Raw genomic sequence first — 18,209 nt, 5'->3', positions numbered from 1 at the left:
GAAAAGAGAATATATCTACAATACGCCTATATGTAAATTTCAAACGCATTAGCTAATCGGAAATTAGTCGCTTGCAAACATTAATATGATGACTATACTGTAACAACACTAACTAACGCCAATATACCGAATATTCCAGTTTCGTTTTCCAGGTAATTGTTCCTTTATTAGCTGGAATAATGGGCGATCATCAACTCCGGTCCAAGGTCATATCTCGTTACACTGGTACAACCTGGAGTGCTTTAATCTCTAGTCTTAAGTCCGGTCCAAACTGATAAGAGCACCAAACTTATGCTAGTAAACTTTGCATACATTTTAGCTGATGTCTCTTTTTAAATTCCAATTTTAAAATTCATGCAAATATATAAAAACAAATGTGAACATAAGTCAGAAAGAGGAAAACCACATTTTAGATACAATTTTGTAAAATGTATCTCATAAAATGCAACAGGATTTATTATGTTATGATTTATACCAAATTTTGTACGTCCATGAATGCTACTATTGTTTAAATAAACAATTAGGTGTTACAATAAATTTTAAGATGCTTCGCTTCCTAATCGAAAATTAATTGAATGTGTTCTTGCACTAAATAAGCGTCATTTGAGTCAGGTACTTATTTATTTGCAGGACCGGAGTTAATGCCATGCCCAAGGGGCGAAGATGACCGCGGACCGGAGTCAGATTAGTGAACGCCCAATCTAGACCAGAGTTAAGGTTCTCCAGGAATAATTGTATGTGGTAAAACTTAAGTTTAAAATAACACGTTAAGCAATATACAAAAATTCACTAAAAGGCGTTATAACCGTTATTGCTCTGTTGAATCACCTTCAACTTTCTATTTTTAAATACAAAGCTGCTAACTGTTTCTTGGAAACTAAAAATACTTATCAATTTCTGTAGAAAGCAATGTCTTTTCTCCAAAATTATGTATTTGGTCAAATTTAAATTACAACCCTACTTTAATTAAACTTAATTACCAAGTCGCATGATCGTACTTCACTAGATGGTTTATTTTTTGAAATATACCTCAGTCTGATATACTCATCAAAAAATAGTACAAATAATGGTCAAAACAATTCAAAAATTTTATATGTTATGAAAAATAATATTTCTACTTATACGAATATTTTCCAACAATTTGATTATACGTAATACAAATATCTACATTAGGGTGATTCAAAAAAAAAAAAATAATTTTTTTTTTCGTGCAAAGAGGTTCAAACGTTTCTTTTCAACGTAAAAAAATACCAGTTAAAATTTGAGCTCTTAATATTAATATTAAGACCGTCCGCATCGCGTTTTTCTATTTCCCATAAGAATAACATGGGAAAATTTGTGTTTGCACCTTCTGATTTTTATTGCTAGCCCGTCGTGTGTCGTGAAAAAAATTCAATCACATATTTTTATAGAGAATTGAACGCTCTACAAAAAGTGTCTCCTATGATTGTGCGAGAAACCTGATAGTTGAAGAGTTATTTTAGGCTAAAGTTAAATTTATCCAAATTTTGACGTTTTTGATGCATTACAATAAATTTGATGGTCTTATTGGAATAAATCACCACAAAAATTTATACACATTTTAAATTTAGTTTTTTAAACAGTAATTGTTTATAATTTTATGCTATAATAAGGCCAGTAAAACTCTTTCCGAACATTTTCAGCATCAGTGGGTTAAAAAATCATAGTCAGGTTTCTCGCAAAATCATAGGAGACACTTTTTGTAGAGCGTTCAATTCTCTATAAAAATATGTGATTGAATTTTTTTCACGACACACGACGGGCTAGCAATAAAAATCAGAAGGTGCAAACAAAAATTTTCCCATGTTATTCTTATGGGAAATAGAAAAACGCGATGCGGACGGTCTTAATATTAATATTAAGAGCTCAACTTTTAACTGGTATTTTTTTACGTTGAAAAGAAACTTTTGAACCTCTTTGACACGAAAAAAAAAATTATTTTTTTTTTTTGAATCACCCTAATCTACATATTTTTAAGAAACACTTTTGTTTAAAACCCGAAAGTTTGTGGCACTGAAACAGACCACTTTTGCATACTACTCCACCTGTCACTTAACTTAGTTTGTAGCACATACTATTTTCCTAACTATAACAAGGAAATCGAAAATCTGGGACATTTGGTATTTTTTACAACATAATCGAAAAGGGCTTAATTTAATTGATTCTCATATTCTGACTGAGAACAACTACCTTTGTTATCTTTTTTTCCCGAGCGCAAGCGAAAGAAGTATTATGATACCCCTACAGTACGAAAAAATAGGTCGCGTGTTTCGTCTGTCCGTTTGTCTGCCCGTCTGTCCGTCTGTATTGATTTTATTAGGCAGATAATTTTCGAAACTACCGGACCGATTATTGTTAAATTGTATATGTGTTAGGGATATCGTGTAGATGGTAAGACGCTAACCAAAATTTGTCTGATCATCCTCACTCACACTGTAATTACTTCACCTTAAAATTTTGCTTAGTAAATGTTAATTCAATTTTATAAAATAATATTCTCCTGTGAATGTGCTTTATGAATCGGCCTTGCTTTTATTTATCATTATTATAATTTTTATTAATTAAGCCTTCTTCTTTAGTTACACAATACGAAAACCTGACTCATACACCTGTGGAGGAGCGCTCTGTTTGCAGATGAAAAGGTCGACCTCCCGCGGCGTTTCCAATTTTTTTTTTTTTTTTGTTAATCACGGTACATCTCATTTTTTCTTATTAGTATTACTCTGCACGTGTAGGAATTGGCATAGTATCCTTGTTGATATGTTGATCACAACATTTTCCACCATGAAAACTCACTAGAAACATAGCCTTGCACTTTATTAATGCACTCAAAGTTACTGAGGGTCACCCCATTTCCTCGACACTTTCAGTGTTCAACACTGGCATTATGATTGGTTAAATGTTTGTAAGTGCGTATGCAGGGTGACTCAACAGCAACCAGAGACTCCGCGCCAGACCAAATACATATAAACAATTCAACAGAGTATGTTTTCGTAACATAATGCTAGCGAATCGAGGTCAGTGGAGGACTACGAGTGATTAAAGCGTGACACATTAATGGATTCAGAAAAACAAGTTCTAGAAGAATCTCTAAAAAACTACAACCATTTTTTTAATCTAAAACCGAATTTGTTTTGAATATTTGACTTGAGGTGTGAGGGAAGCTGGGTTTAAATATTAGAAAGACGTAATTGTATTAGGAGGACAACCCAACAAAAATAACCCAATAATAAATAGTAAGGCTTAAAACCATGTGAAATCAATCCCGTAATGTCAAATAAAAACAAGTCCCTCTTTGGCACTTAAAAAGTTGCTTATAAAATCTATTCTTGAAAGACCTGATACTTCTGTTTTGTCGAAAAAAAAAACGAGTTTTATTTTTTAAATGTGCTATAGTTTCACGAGGCAACATTGGATACAATTTTGACAGTAGATTTCATATGGTAAAGTACCTTGAAAACACTCAATGAATAATGCTGTTTACAACTTTTTGAATGAAGGAAACTATTTAGAAACCCAGTAGATTTTGAGGATGCACTATAAGCTTATTTTCAAAACAACGAATGAATTGGCTACCTTTAAATTTTATGAGGAAAAATAACTAAAAAGAGAACCATTAATTTCAAGCAAAATACAATTGCCTTTAAAGTTATGTGAAAGAGAAGCAGACCAGGTGTCTTTGGAAGTCCTTTTAAGCAAAATATGTGAACAAATATTTGCATAATTTCGCATCGAAAATACATTTTTTTCAGTGAACCGCCGCAAAAGACTGAAAAAAGCGCCATTTACATAGAACTCGTTCAGAAGCAAGACGATACAAATGTAATTCCCAGTGCTTAAGTCCATCTTTGATGTTATGTATCTTTGTGAAGAAGTTTGAGTTCCAGTCGAGAGTGTGCGACGAAGGAGCAGTTGGGGAATGCGAATAGCCTGTTTCAGGTGTTACTTTCATGACCAAGCGCGCATCAAACGAGCAAATAAGTGAGGAAGAACAACTTCTGGTAATATTAGCATATTTTCCGCGTTCGGACGCATCTGCTACCATCGCTGTGTAATATTGACGAATGACTCACAATGTAATTGAACGGAGAGACGGCGACATCTTGCCCATAGTCGGAATTAAAATCCCAACTTTTGGGCTAATTTTGAAGCCGCCAATTCTTGTTTAACAGACGAATTAATCAGTCAAAAAATAGCGGTGTGTTATAAGCTTATAAGACAATCTTCGAGTTTATATTGGAAAAAGGCTGGCTGTCTCGTTTCCTTTGTACAAATATAACCGTGGCACACACGATCATCGTGTGGACACGCAACTCACGTGTGTCACGCACTACAAGTAAGACATCATCCAAGTTGCGTACGCACATTCAACAGACCGACGTTCTAATTAAGCACGTACATCGATTGTTTATTAGCATACCCCATCTGGTCACAAGAATGCTAATTAGCTACCGGGTCATATGACTGATGTAGTTATCATAGGCCATGTACAGAGAAGCATCACAGCAATGCAATTATTCTTCCCAACAAAAAAAAATGTAATAAGAAGGGGGGAAAATAAAGTTCTCTAGCATCCCCTGTTAGTGATTTTACTTATCCGTCTGTGTTTGTCTTTTCCAAATGGCAAAAAGGATATGAAAAACGGAAGCACATTTGGAAGCATGAAAATGGGTAATTGAATATCCAAGAGGTGGACCAAGAATCTTTTTAATTTAATTACTGATAATAATTAACCAAAACAGAAAAAAAAACGAATTCAAAAATTAGTAGAGAAATACGAGGGAAAGGCCACCACCAAAGTTACTAGCGCTTTCTTAAAATTTAATCTGATGAACGTGAATTGTCATTGCGCTACCAACTGTTACAGTCTACTTCATGTACTTTTAAAAGTTTCGGTCATGTGATTTATTAAATTTCTGCTCTAGTTGGCCATGACACTTACGTCAGCTGTTTCAATTATGTCATGGCCAACTAGAGAAGTTTAGTAAGTTATACTATCCTCAAACATATTTGGCGTTTATGACTTCACACCAATTTGACTCCCATTATAATTCAATAGGCCGTCACAACCGGATGTCTTAAACCCGCTCACCGATACCTACCTGAAAAGACCTTTTCAACGTGCCAGGGACGGTCGAGACGACAAGGACCGGACTCAGAGTAATTTTGTTTGTTAAAATTTTCAAATTTCAAAATTTCCTTACAGAACATGATTTATACTTTGAAGAAAATTACACAAAGACACAATTATTAGAAGTGTTACACACTCGAAAGTTTGAGAAACAATATAAAATAGATGCTATGGCGCGAGATCGTGGATTTAGGGTGATTAGACTTCCGCCGTACCATTGTATATTTAACCCCATCGAACTAATCTGGTCGCAAATGAAAAATAATATAAGAAGGAATAATACGGCACCAAAATTTAGTAGTGCAACAATTGACATAATTAGGGAAGAAGCTTCCAAAATAACTGCCGAAATGTGGGCCAATTGTGTACGACATTCTACAAAAGAAGAAGACCAGTACAGGGCACGGTTGATAACACCGTTAATTATTAATTTAGAAGAGTCGAGTGATGATGACAGTGACTATTTCGATCAATAAATAAGCAGTAGTAGTTAATAAGTAAATAGTTGTGCTGTAATAAAAAATGATTGAGTACAAAGTTACTTTGTTTTTACTTAAAATAAAAAACTCGAAAGGCGCAGTTGTCGGTAAATGCAAAACTCAGTCCTGCCCTGTGCTTTTACCAGAAAAGGTCTTTTCAGGTAGGTATCGGTGAGCGGGTTTAAGACATCCGGTTGTGACGGCCTATTGAATTATAATGGGAGTCAAATTGGTGTGAAGTCATAAACGCCAAATATGTTTGAGGATAGTATAATAATAAATATGAAAAATATATTTGAACCAATTATTACTCATCTCAGAACAATCAAATTTGGCACTAATTTTCATCGTCACTTCATTATACACGGCGACTTTGATGCAGCACTAGAGATAGGTATGCCCAATACTGTCACTAGAAATTCTATTAGAAATGTTAAAAAAAATGTAAGCATTATGTTACACTACAAAATTTTGACATTCATTTCTGTTGTTTTCTTTCCTTTCCCCACTGGATCATATTTACGTGAATTCTAGTCAGGATGTTTATACCACTAAATTTATTGGGATTTGTCATTTTTATTTCTAAGGTAGTGAATTACTGTTAAACTAAAGACAGAAAACAAATCTCCATTTAAAAATGTAAAATCTAATAAATCCATCCTCATGAATATACTTTTTTACATTAAAAAAAAACACATAAAGAAACAAAAGCTACGTCTGTGTATCTATATCTGTGCTTATTGTTGAAAATGAAGTGTTTCTTGCTAATTACTAGCTCGGACACGATATCGAGGAAAATAAGTAGACAGCTTTATCCACTCCCTGGTGTTTCAGACAAATTGTATTGTGTTTTACCTAGGTATGTGTTATTCACGTTTAATTTCATGGTTTACGAACCATGCCTGTTGCAATTATTCTTAAAGCAAAAACAGGACTGAGTTGCTCCACAAACTGATGGAAAAATTACAGTCATCACCGTCTTAAATTGCCTCTGTAAAAGCATCTAATTTGTTATTCGGATCTATTGTTCGAGGTTAATTTTCCCGTTTATTTGCTATAATCATAAATTGTAATTAAAGTATAACTGCTCATAAAACTTTCAAACGTTTTCTCTGTTCACAGCTAAAGTCGAGATTAAAGAATATGAATATGAAGGAATACTAAAAAAACCATCCAATAAACTAAAAAAGTAAAACGCCCCGCTGCTTTTTCAACGATTAGTGTTTATAAATAATAAAAGAAAACTCACCCTTGACTGAAGAATTCATAGAGGCACGGTGATCGTTTTATCTGCAAAAGAAAACAAAACCATAAGTATTAAACCTCATGAGTCAAATTAAACTAAGCTACAAGAAAATCAATTAAGACAGTAATTAATTCCTCGTAAACGTTCATTCAAAAACTAATTTCATTGCAAAGCACAAAACATAATTAAATGTTTTGTTTCTATAATAAAAATTCATCCTCCAGGGTTTCCTGTTGGTAATTGATTCGGTTTTTTAAGAAACAATCATATAATTTAACGCCACTTCAGTAAATTCTCGGGAGATCGCGTGAACAATTTAATGTGCTAGGCTGAGAGATTTAATCATTGGAGTTTTTCTATCTGTTCGCCCATCCCAATAAAAAAAGTTCCTTCAAGAACAATAATACCACAAGCTCAGACAAAAGCTCACTGTTGCAACTGTTATTCTCCATTCGGTAGCAAACTATTTACCGCTAGAAATTAATTTTTTATGGTTTCAAAAAATTTTGCTTCATCAGCAATTGTCCGAAATGGAAAATCCTTCCAGATATTGATAACGAATAAATAGCAATTCTATAATCCTCTGATCGTAAATGTCGGTACTAGATAAACATACCCGATTTCATGGTTATCTAACAAACGCTACCAACAATTTACTATCGGTCTTAAAATCATTCCAAACGCAAATTCTTCATCGGAGTACCTATTGTTAGCCAAAAATGGTCCATTCTCAACTCCTTTTCCTCTGATTAGTGTGATATCGGCAGTGTATCGTGGTGTAGGCTGTGGCATTGCCTTCGAAACACCTGTTCGTATCTCTAAATGCAGTCAGTACGTGCAGTGAAACCAGAACTTCAAACCACTCGACCATACGTTTTCCTACTTGAGAATTACTATTTATTGATGGTCACACGGCCGTATTTAGAGCAACTTGATCGATTACTAGTAAATCTTCGTGGATTAAGTAGAAGAGAGATTTCATGTCTGATTTCTGGGTTAGCTGGAGAGGTCGAACGATTTATGTATAAGAACGGCAATTAAGAAATTCACCTGAATAAAACCACACGATAATTTAAAGAAAGTGAAACTCTGGTTTGCAGGATCATAAATTTGTACTAATTAGCAACACTTTATTGATACCTTTTTACTTGATCCATAATTGTTTGCCGACTTGTAATGATCATAAAAATAATAATAATTAAAAAAGTTGAGACAATATTTTTGACGTTTTCAGAAGCGTGAATGTCTTAATAAATTAAGATGACACCGACAATTTTTATTGGGATAAATATATCAATTTTCTAATAATAAAATAAAATGTAATGTATTCCAATTTGAAAAATAAAAGTATATTTCTAAAGTTCAAGCAACGATGCACTTCGAAACACACTTGTTAACAAACATGTATCTATCTAATAAATTTCTGAGATGACATCATTGTCTTTCTAGAGGGAATAAAAAAATAAATTTTAAGAGTTCCATTTTGTAGATTCTAAGGTAAGCTATATAGCAAAGTAAACTTCTATAGCAAATTTATTTTGTTAAGATCATTAAATGAAACTTCAAACAGGTTTTAATGTTTTTGCAAGGAACATGTTAATACTAAATTGGTAGAAATTAACGACACTTGAAAATCTTTCTAGCCACGTTCTTTGCTCTGTTAAGATCCTCTCTTTTAATCACCTTATCAAGTTGTCTTGGAAATATTCCAATGAAAGTGAATGAAATGTCGAATCCTTTCCATATCCTTGCTATATCTTTTTTAATCTTACACCCCTGATAACTTAAAAAACATATGATTATTCGAAAAAATAATATTCTTGTCCTTATATCTATGGATATGTATTGTACAAGTCTATATCACAACATATTTTCTAAAAATCGACAAACTAATCCAGTTTTATGGAAAAGAAACCGTTGCCTAAAATAGGCTGCAGCAATGTGATTTTCTAGACGATCATATAATTTTTTTTAATTATACTCAAAATTTGACAAATTCTTTTAGTCTGACTCATTTTTTTTTCTGCAGTTTGTTTGTTTAACATTGCACATCGCCACCTTAGTCCCTATAATCAATTTTAAAAAGCACAAGTCAATGCATTGCATAATTTGTTTCATTTCTTTTGTGGTATAAAGACCACAAGTACTTTATACTCGACGCATTCCCGTGGTTGTTACAGTTTCAAATAATATATTAAACATTGTTGCGAAGGGCGGAATTGATGGATCGAGATAACTGATTGATAAAATGTCACGCAAATTTCTTATGCTCTGATTGGCATGGTATTGCTTCTTTTGTCGAATAATTTTTTAAATTTATTTTATGAAAATTATTTAAATTTAAACAAGATTAGGTACATTTTTTTTAATTATCATGTAGATACTTGTATGTAACATTGGGTGCATACGTCCAAAGTATTGACCTGTCTTTTTTAATATTGAACATATGAATTAAGTTTGGGGTATGTTCAGAGTTAATTGAACGGTACGTTGTAAATTACAGCAAAATATTTATTTCCCTGACTTTTACATCAGTTGAAAGTATGAAGAAGAGTTCTACTAGGATTGGATTTAATGCACATTTGGTGAAACTTTCAGGTTTATCAGTCAACTAATTAAAGGTGTTCGGATTTTTTTGGAAATCAGTATATTTCTTTGAAAAGTTGTTATCGAGTTTTGGTGGAGATCAAAAAAATAAAATTATGTCAATGATATGATTAAAATGAACAAAAGATTTGATAACAGGCAGAACGCACATTTTGAATTATATTTATTCCGCAAAATTGTAGATAACGTTATCAAATTTTGGGAGAGAAAAACATATTTTTTTTTTATTAAAAGCTGTTGGTCACACCATAATTATTGTAAACCGAATTTCAGAATAGGTACACGTTGGTCAAATGGAACCTAGATTACATTCGGAAAATGTTCTTAAATGTATAAACATGTAATAAGAAAATTTCAATATTATTGTATGTTATTAGATTCCTCCAGTAATTTAAGACATGCTCACAGACAAACAAACAAAAATTAAATGGATTTATGGATTCAGATACGACATTGTGCACAAAAAAACAACGTTGTTTATTTGTAATACTACATGAATTTGTGATCAGAAATTTATAATGTTGTGTACAGAACTTCAAAATAACCGAATTTTGTACATTTTAAAATAATCTTTCAAAATGTTTTGTAAAATATTCATTTTTTTTATCAAAATAAATATACCTTACACATGTACAGCTAACCCTTAACTTGGTAGTGTACCTCGTGAGTTACATAACATTGAATTTTTGACTGGTAATTTGTAATATTTCTTTTTTTCTGTTTTTCCTGTATGTAAAATTTATACCTCTTGAGTTCCCGCGCCTGAGATAAGAACGTATTTGTAACAAGGTCTATCCAAATAAACTTTGACCACTTTGTTATGGTTCTATTCAAGTTTCTAGTGTAACGAGGTGTAATGTTACAGTATAAATGTACACGAATTTACTGCGAAATAATGTCAGATATGTGTAAAAAACTAATAAAAATGTAATAAATTATTAATATGAAGTCAATGATGAAGAAAATGAAAATTGAAAAAAAGCGTAAAAAACAATTAAATAACTGGAAACATATTTCATCATTTGAACAGACACCAACGTTATATTAATTTTTATACGTCCATTCAGAAATTTCGTCTAGTGTCATTTTTAAATTGTCAAAATTCGTCAGTTTTTTCGATTGCTCACTGGATCAAATTGATCCGTTAATAAAAAATACTACTTCCCATCTAAAATCTACCCGTAATAAATTTATTCAGTTAAAATATCACTCTAGTTAAAGTACATTATGATATAAAGTTCTCATTTCGAATTCAAGACTTTCCAATCAGGAAATTTTAGTTCTTGTCCACTTTATTCTATATCCGTAAGTGCTTATGGGTTTATGGAAACCCGCCAAGAGGATACGGAGAAGCCTAATACCTCTCGCTGCTGAGTATCGACTACACTTTTACGTGCGATAGTATAGTCTATCAGATACTACAAGTTTATACGGCTGTTGTAAAATTAGGGTATTGTGAAGACGACAATGGAGCAGTTAATAACGCAAACCCACAGTTGTAAATTGTGTTTGTGTTGGTTAAGGTTGAAAACCGCTCGCATTCATCTGATAAATTGAAATTTTTACAATTGTTTTATTAAAAACCACGACAATATATTCAATACTTAAATAATAGCTACTCCTGTTTGACAATTTGTCAAAGTATCTGTCAACAAGTTTTAATAAATTTAACATGGATGTCAATAGGTATTCAGTTAGAGAATTAAGAAGCACGCGAAGTAGTACATGTGGCAGTGCGTTTGTATGGCACTCGTTTCCCTCCCAAACGGTTACCCTCAAGAAGAATGTTTCAAGATCCACGCCAGCGACTCCAAGAGACGGGTTCCTTGTTACCTAAAAGAGTTAAATGAGGTCTACAACGTGCTCAGCGAATTGTCAACACTGAAGAAGAGGTGCTGGATGTTGTACATGATGAACCTAGAATAGTACGCCCAGTCTTCCTCAAGGATTTAATGTGTCTCAGTGGACCATTTGGAAAACACTGCGAGGACAGTTATTATATCAATACCACGTTCAGCGTGTACAAACTCTATCTCCCGCTGATTATCAACGCCGTTTTGCATTTTATAGTTGGATTCTACGACATCTAGAAAAAAAATCTCGACTTTCCTCCTATTATGTTGGCATCAGACGACGCAGGATTTATACGTTGATGAATTTTTAATTATCACAACGTCCACGTTTGGGCAAATGAAAATCCGCACGTCATAAGACAAGTCCGTTTTCAGCAGGACTTTGCAATTAATCTATGGGCCAGTATCGTAAACAATTATTGTCTTATAGGACCTTTTGAACTACCCCTGAGATTAATGGGTGCCGTTTAGAAGAAACTTGCAGGAATTGTTGGAAGAAGTGCCGCTTCATATCCGAGAAAGTATGTGGTTTCTACATGATGGGGCGGCATCTCATTTTAGCCGTATGGTACGGCAATTTTTAATGTTCAATTCCCTGAAAAATGGATCTGGCGAGGTGGGGCTCAGCATTGGCCTGCCCGATCTCCCGATTTGAATCCACTAGATTTTTTCTTTTGAGGCCACATGAAGTCGTTGGTTTATGCAGAAAAGATCAGAACAGAAGATCACCTTAGACAACGAATCCACGAAGCCACCAATATCATTCGTGGGGACCCAGAAATGCTCCAACGAGTGCAGGAGCAATGGATCCGTCGTGCCAGTGCTTGTGTCAGAATGAATGGGGCTCATTTTGATCATTCGCTTTAATAAGGTGTTTAAAAATAAATAAAACTGTTAACATTAGTATTCTCTTTTTGGTAAAATTTATTATTACACAGTGAAGTGGTTCTCAAACGGTGGAGACACATAAAGTTCTGACTTAACCGTACGTTTTAGACCAAAATGTTATTAGGCTAATTAGAATCAAAATAATGCATACTGCAACCCTTTAAAATCTGGCACAATAAACCCCAGTCACCCTATATATCAATTTGGATAGATACAGTGTAATATTAACAGTAATTTATTTCGAAAAATTCGCATAAAATGGGGTGAGCTGCGTTTGATTCGATTAATAAAATAAACTGCTTCATTAATTAATTTTTCTGAGTCATCTGTATAATCAATTTAAAAAAATGTAATTTCCTTGATAAACTCATAATATTTTTAACATTTTGGATAGAATTAATTCACCAAAATTTTGAGATGACACATCAATTTTTGGGAGGGAGTAAAGGGATAAATTTTGATTAACAATTTACTAGACTTACGATAACCTTTAAACGTTTGTAAGATCTCAGAGCGTTTGGTTTTGTAGTTTCAAAATAAAATTTTAAAATGTATACATAAAATTTTAATGTTTTTGCAAGAATCTGGATGTCTAGAGCAAAAATTTAACATGGATTCATCAAATTTTGGGGGAATAAGTAAATAAATTTTTATTAAGGATTTACCATAACCTCAAAACATTTGCAAGTACTTCCCTAGCTTACGCTCGCACAGTAAAAATGTGAATTCATCCCTTGGGCGTTACTGTCAACATAGGCTGTAAAAATGAACGGACAATTATTATTTGTGTAATATAATTTATTAATTTAATAATTTCATGTTTAAAATACGATTTTTATCATTTGAACATGTTAAATACGTAATAGTTACACTCAGCTGCAGAATTTAAAACTTTATGTCGGCACCATATTTCCATTTCCGTTCCATTTTCCATTTCATAGGTAAAACTACACGCGAATGTAGATGAAAGGATCCAAAAACGCTTCGTTTACGTGCCGATCAAACGTAGGCAACCGAAAACTGTAGGTGAAGAAAGTTGTCACGTGGGTGTTGAAGGTGCGAGTTCCCATGTTCGTGAAGAGATCGCGACGCGCCCACGTTCATAATCGGCCTTTGGTTGAATGTCATCATTCAATAACTTTATCCGCAGGCAAATCGAAAGTCGAATTCGGCGCGCAAAAGGGGTGTTGTCAATAAACAATTAGGCATTCTCGTCGGTGACCGCAAGGCAAGTGACATTAGCGATGCGACACCAAGTTGCGGTTAAACGCCTTCAACCGGCGGTTATCCGCTATTACAACGTAATCTTGTTACGGCCGCCGAGTTCCGGTAAACACGGTCCGGTTGAGCGGTAGTCCAGTCCGGAAGTCGTCCTGTCCGGACCCGATAACCACCATCTTTCTGCCTCCGAGAAGGGGCGCACGGCCAACAAACTTTCTACTTGTTATCTAATTAGGAGCTCTTGTTCCGCAGTACGATGTCTTTATAACTACTGGATTCAATTGGAATTCCGATAAGCTTCGGGAATTTCGCTATCTGAACCCATTCCCCGCCGAAATTTGGCAAAGTGTTGTCCGCTATCTTAACTCCAGTTGTTTCGGTATGAATTGTAGACATTGGATTTATCTAAATTGTTTGCTTGCTGCTTATAAACGGTGCTCGCCTCTTAATGCCCCCGGCGCTAATTCTCAAGCGACATGTTATCGTTATATTTCACACATTAGTATTTCTCTTATCTCGGCCAGACCTCTAACCCGACCTCCCACAAGACTGGTTTATTGCACGCCGTCAAACTGCACAAAGGCCGAAGAGTGCAGTACCGTACGTTGTCACACTCCAACGCTTAAACTTTCAAAATCGCGAATAATTGTCAATAAATCATCAGTATATATTTTATTTTACAGTTATGTTTTAATTTCATTCATTGTTTATATACGAGGAAAATGACGTAGTTAATTGTCTCGCTTTTTTCTGTGTTTGACTGCAATCGGGCGATAAAAAAACTTCAGTGGAACAGTCAAAATGCAATTTAATTAACAATAATTATACATAATGACCGTAATTATTTCCATAGTTTAGCAATTCTTTTACACTAAATCAACGGTAACCCAATAAATTGTAAGAAATTGATCTCAAGTTAAGTAGGCAGAATTTTCTTTGCCTCTGAAACGCATTTCAGTTTGTTTGGTAAATTACAAAACTTAATAAGTACTTACTATTAATGTACGGCCCTAATTGTTAATATACCTACTACTATGTCGAATATGTCAGGTAAACAAATTTTTCCGATAGCGTCATCAACTTTTTTTGAGGACACATACACCACTTTTGATACGTATACCTTGTGATGTTTTACATGCAATACCTCATAAGATTCTTTCGTCATGGAGCTACTGCCGTGTTCAACCAACGCACAATTGAAAATTTTTGACGGTACAGCATTCGACTTGCGTTGTTACACTTGAAATTATTCCAACGCTACGCCAATAAGTAGGTACTGGAAAAGAATTGGGTAAAGACTATCTGTAATTTCATATTTTAATTTAAAATAAATATTTACGATTTTTGGAATACCTTCGTTTCTTTTCGTCCGTTATTGCTATCCTGAGAGATCTCTTGCTAGTTTGCAGTTTGTCAACGAATAGAAAGTCCTGACTAGCAGGTATACTAGATGGTATCCGGTAACGCCATAGATATTGTCAATTACCCATCCGTTCCATTATAATAAGAGCATCAGACACAAAAAAATTTATGAGGTACAAATGACACACAGCATATAGAGTTTTGGGAATTTTGGGAGAATTAGGTTCGTTAATTTTTTTGAGACATAGGTATACGTAAACAACAGATGAAGAATGTCACTACAAATGCTAAGCGAGTTGAGATGACGGATGAAAAGATGCATTCTTAACAACGATTTACTATGAATCCTATAATTGAGGCTCGGATTGTATGCAAAATTTTGGCTAAAAAATCATATTTTTTAATCGTACTGCAGATTTACCGATTATGCATATTGATGCATATTTTTGTAAAATTTTCAAATTGTACCTTATTCAGCAAATACCCACACATTTCGGTAGAATCTTTACTTGAAAAAAACAGTAATTACGACATCCTAATATGAACTAGTGACATTCTGTTTATTGGTATATTGCATAGGTCGCATCCGACTTAAAATTTTCTTAGTTCTTCCTTATTTAACTCTTTAGGTAGCATCCTTTCACCAATTACTCATTTTGTCATTTACCTGTTCCATTCGTAATTTTGTCAGTCCTTATTTTGGTACCGCTAAGTGAATTTCGAGTCCAAAATGACAAAAGTTTCTGCAAGTGTCCACGGCTGGTTAATAAAGTATCCCGAACAAGTGTTAGATGACAATTCTCAATCCGTTTTTGCAGAGTGTGCTGTAAAAAGGCAAGTAAGGTTTCCAAATTTTTATCATTGTTATATTTTTGAATTTGTCACATTTATTTTTGTTAGTGCCAACTTCAAGCAATTGTTTTAATTTATTGTTATCTTATTGCTTCAATTAAACACGTGAAGTAAAGCATGCACAACAAGAATTAATTTTATTGTTCAGGTTGCCTGTGAAAAGAAGTTTTTGATAACTCAAGATATTGGCACAAGCCTTCACAAAAATAAGCTAAAGAATTCTACTAATGTGATGTTACAAAGTCTGCTGGCAGAATGTTTTTCTAACACCCAGAAGATGGCAGAATATTCCTTTATCGAAACTGAATAACCCCGAGCTACGATCATTTCTTAAAAAACGTACCATGAAGTCAGTTTCCGATGAGAGTACTTTAATAAAAAGCTACGTGGACAAAGTCTTTCAAAAAACAAAGCAAGCTATTCGTCAAATTATAGACGATAATAATCTAATTTATTGTCAAGTCGATGAAATAACCGACTCATGTGGACGTTATTTCGCAAATTGGTTGATTGGAACTTTGACTAGTGAAATATCTGGCACTTCATATTTCATTAGCACAAAAGCTTTGGAAAAGACAAAAAATAATACGAGTACAAGGTTTATTTATGAAGGTTTAACGAACTTTTTTCTTCCGAAACCAGTTCCAGTTGAAAAAATCTTATCAATGTCATCAGATGATCCTACATACATGTGTAAAGCTTCATCCAATCTAATAATAATTTTTCCTCGCTTCGCCTTTGACAGTACTATTAAAAAATCTTAAAACAATTTTTGCCAAAACAGAACTGCCATCTCAATTGGCATTTATTTCAGCTAATTTTTCAATAGTTGCTGATACAATTTTAAAACTTGAATGGAACAGTTTAGTACTGGTAGATTCTATTCAGCTAGTAACAGTGTTTTCAAAAATTATCCATTGTTCAAGGTAAAATAGGTGAACAAGTTTTTCAGAAGTTAATGTGGCGACCTACGTGTTTTGTTTTTTTTAGACATATTCAAAATAAGTATTTGCATATGTATGTTTTGGATATTTAGCTGCATATTTTTAATAAAGTGGTGCATATTTTGACAAAAATTGTGTGCATATTATGCGATATTTCTTCCATATTTTGATGCATACAATCCGAGTCTTAAATATAATTAATATCCTTAAAGTGTGCACAAAATTTCAGAGCAATCTTAGAGGTTTCTAAGTTAATTAGAAAATATTGTAGTACAGTTTTTAATTTTTTCCAAAAAACTTAACTTCATACGGTTGGAAATAGGAATACAAATCATGCAGGTATACTATAAGTGGGCTTTTCATAAACATTTTTGGTGGGAATAATCACACAAATATTGCGTTTAAAATTTCACACTGATTAGTCCAATAGTTGATCAGATTATCTGTCTAATAAAGTCACCAATAGACACGTCATGCGATTTTTTCATATTCTAAGAGATAGGTATAGAACGTTGAGGAAACATGAAATCAGCAATTCGTCGAATGAATCCTACTACAGTACTAATTAAGGTGACCGTTTTTTGAAACCGTTTCGATTGAAGCGGGACAGGTTTAGGTTTCTTCCTTGTTGTCCCGCTCAAAATTTGTGTCCCGATTTGTTCCGACTTTTCGTTATCGTCCCGGTTTGTACCTAAACGGTAAAATTTTAACTCTTGAGAGTGAAATTTTTTATTTTAAGATTTTTATGTTATGAAACATTGTTTTACTACTTATGAAAGATTGATTTTTGCTGAACAGAGAAATGAGGTGTAGGTACAGTGTGTTTCAGCTAAAACTCCGCGGCTTTATATCCTGAGAACGGCTAGAGATATTGAAATTGTGTAAATTGTTTTTACGTTGAAGGGAGAAGCTGAATTTACCACAATGTATATAGTTTTTAACAGATTGTGATACATAATTAAATTACAATTACAATGACATACAACACTTAGATATTTGTTTCATTTTCAGTAGATACAAATTAAAATTTATAAACGTAAAAAAATTAAAGTATAGTGAAATAAATACAATTCATCAATGACACTGCTCGTTGTTTGGATCAACGGAGTCTACTTACTTAGGTATAAAAACCATTTATTTTTAATGCTATCACACTATAAAATAAAAAAAATTGCATATAAAAGCATATACATACATCTTTGCAATTTTTTTCACAAACCAATGACTAATGCCCATTACTTTTGTAACTTAATCTCTGAGTGCCATTTAAGGGAAGAATACTTGCACAACCTCCTTGGTAAAAATCTTCATCAACCCGTGGCAGATGACTCATAAATCTTTAGGGTTGTACACAAGAAAATAGTCGTTAATAAATTAATTACAGACTGTTCACTCCTTAATGACCACCAACCTTTAACCAAGGATCTATAATTTATGATTTTATGGGTGAGGGGTTAGGTTCTTTAACTTGTAAGCTCTAAAACTTTATTGGAATACAAAAGTAGTGTGTTTGCAATATTTGTTTGACATTGTCTAGCCCTCATCTCGTAACGCTTTGATGGGAAATAGTTGGCAATGCACTGAACATTTAAAAAACAAAAATTC

General features: G+C 33.5%; 1 protein-coding gene across 2 annotated transcripts in view; it reads right to left on the bottom strand.

Annotated features, from left to right (window-relative positions):
* LOC135130698 (LIM domain transcription factor LMO4.1) overlaps positions 1–18,209 on the bottom strand; it is a 330,823-nt gene that overhangs the window by 115,869 nt on the left and 196,745 nt on the right. For both annotated transcript variants that reach the window (XR_010280834.1, XM_064058137.1), the window contains exon 3: positions 6,881–6,921. The gene's annotated coding sequence lies outside the window, so the exon portion shown is untranslated. The remainder of the gene's footprint in view (positions 1–6,880; positions 6,922–18,209) is intronic.

This window comes from Zophobas morio, unplaced genomic scaffold (assembly GCF_036711695.1).
Source record: "Zophobas morio isolate AGI-343-1 ecotype UQ-CSIRO unplaced genomic scaffold, CSIRO_AGI_Zmor_V1 ptg000017l, whole genome shotgun sequence".
NCBI classification, from domain to species: Eukaryota; Metazoa; Arthropoda; class Insecta; order Coleoptera; family Tenebrionidae; genus Zophobas; species Zophobas morio.
Note: the sequence above shows the minus strand (reverse complement) of the source record. Positions and strands in the feature narration are given on the sequence as shown.